The following is a 2,778-nucleotide window of genomic DNA, read 5'->3' on the forward strand; positions in this document are numbered from 1 at the left end:
TTATTCTGAAATCAAAGGGGGGAAATGATATACATTTCTTTAATTTTATGCATGTCTGGAGGAGAATCTCATGAAGTTCCCTATTATAAAGCTAAATAATTTATATTTTATTCACATACTTAGGCCCATGACATTTTTCTAAACACCCATACTTGAATGAACTAGAAGTTTTGAGGCTGATCCATGAATAGTGGATGGAAAAGGGGAAATTATTGTGGTAGAACAAAATATAATATGACCTAGCTTTTTCTTTTACCTACCTGTCCTATAAAATCACAATTTACATTTGATACTAGGAATAAGTAGTTCAGGATAATAAATGTCATCATAATTTTAATTCTGAAATGTTAGCAGCTGCTGAATAGTCCCACAAAATAAAAACATGCCATTATTGCAAACATAAACCACTACAAACCAATATTTTAAAAATTCTAAAAATCACCTGTATAACAGTAGATATTTGTTGAATCCTCCAACCAGAAGGTGGCAGCAGATTCTTAACAGTTGAAATAGCTACCAAGAGCAATTTGTAACTGGTAGCTCAGCAATAGCATTCCAGTCAAGCAGCAAGAAAACACTGTATTAAGAAACTCTGTTTTAAAGCCAGTTTTTATCCTCAGACTGCTAATCCCTAAACAGAGCAGGAGATCACTGGGCTCCGAAATTTAACTCATGCTTGGAAAGGGGAAATAATGCATCTAGATGAATTACTTGCAATTCTTAATAACTGTCAGAAACAAAGGAAAAGAATCACAAAATAAAATCCACAGTCAAGAGATCTTAGAGAACTTGAAAAGTGTATTTGTTATATTTTTAGATTTAAATCTAGTTTAGATTTACAAAGTGTTTTCTAGTGAGTTCCTTGTAGGACATTTTAAAAAATTAAAGGGAAGTTATGAATATTCGTGGCAACAAGTTGCTTCAAAGCATTTCATCCACACTGTAACCATAGCTTGAGATGTGTACTTAACTAATTTCCCTCCAATGGCTGACTATCACACTTAGCACTTTGGCCTTCAGGATCATGCGCCTCCATTCTTGCCTGTCATCATGAGCTATCTCCTCCCCGTCCTGTCCTACATTAAGTACCTTCAGGTCTCTGCTGTCCATCAACCATTGTTAAGGCCTACCTCAAGGATGTCATCCTATCGATTGATGTTTACAGATAATTTTGCTGTTTCTCAATTCCCCACTCTCACCACATGGACAATTCATGCTTATGACTGTAAAGACACCACATTTGTTTTTTTCCCTTTGTTACCAGAAGAATTATTTACTTAATTTCAAATCAGTTATAGATCTTACCAAACACATAGGTTCTGAGAACAGCTAGCGCTGGTGATGATAAAAGGGAATGAATGGTTCTAGCTTGTGTTTCAGATTTTACAGAATTCAGGGAGCAGCTAGTCAGGAGAGACATTCTCATAGTAATACACACATTTAACGTGAAAGTCACTGATACAAAGAGGGAAGGCCACAATATTTTCTACAGCTTGAGATACACTGGACCAAATTCTTCCTTAAGATTAACACAATGCTATGAATTTGGTCCATTTATTTTATCATGCATCTACCCGTTGAGGGGTAGAGTGGGGCATCAAGCATTATAGTAGTGATTGTTTTATTGAAATAGGATGCTTCCTGCTGTTTTAAATGCAGGTAGTGGCTGTAGGCTATATATAGGCCTGTGCAACATGAGCCCTGAGTGTGCTGCTGCCAGACTAGGCCATTTTCAAAGGGTCTAAGGCTAAGTGACAATAGTGGGCCTGAAGCCTGTCCTTGAGTGATACGCCATAATGTGAGCATTTGCAGATGCTATGGCTGACTTGGTCAGCAGAACAGAAAAAGCTGTCCATCTGTTGAACTGGATACAATCAGTAAGAACAAGGCAGCCTTGTTAGCCATGGCTAAAACAGCATTTTACCCTGGGAAGACAGGACATAAAGGGCATGTCCATAGATACAAGCATGTGCACTTGCAACAGCTCAAATAGAAGCAATGCAAATTTGAGTCAGAGCTTTTTGCCTCCGCACATGTGCCTGGACATGCACTTTGGTGCGGGGCAAATTGTATCACTTGGGACAAAATAACCCTGCCTGGCTCCTCCTGGATCTGCAGGCAGGGTGAGCTACAGCCTGGGGCTAGCGCCTGTGCTGTCCCCAGTAGTATAAAAAGCTGCCATGTCCTGGCCCCATCAGTAGAAAAAGCTGCCCTGTCAAGTAGCTCAGGGCTTATAGCTCTCAGGAGCTACGGGGACCCAGCCAGTTGGTACCTGGGCACACTACCCCTTGTGCCAGCTGGACTGCAGCAGTCTGACAGTGAGGACTACCCCTTGTGCCTCTACACACACTACCCCTTGTGCCTCTACCCACTGCAGCAGTCTGGCAGTGGGGACTGCTGCCTGGCTGTGACCTGAAGCCACCTGCTAGACCTGGATGAGCCATCTGCCCCAGTGGGCTGTGGTTGCAAAGCTGGCCTTTGTGCAGCACTACTGCCATGTATGCCCCCCCTGCCCGGCTATCTGGGCAGCTATTGCCTGGAAGATGTTTCAGGTGTGGTGGCTAGCTTTGAACTGTCAAAGCATACCCTCCTGGCCCCAACTGATCAGGAGTTCAGCTACCTCCAGCTGGGTCCAAGGTGCCAGCTCTGAGCAGGCAGGGTCCTGCCACTGGCCTCCCTAGCAGGAATTCTGGTGTTCCCTATGTGAACACTAAAAACCACTGTGTGTGTGTGTGTGTGTGTATATATATATATATATATATATAGAGAGAGAGAGAG

Source organism: Crocodylus porosus, unplaced genomic scaffold, assembly GCF_001723895.1.
Source record: "Crocodylus porosus isolate Cpor-Errol unplaced genomic scaffold, CroPor_comp1, whole genome shotgun sequence".
Taxonomy (NCBI): Eukaryota; Metazoa; Chordata; order Crocodylia; family Crocodylidae; genus Crocodylus; species Crocodylus porosus.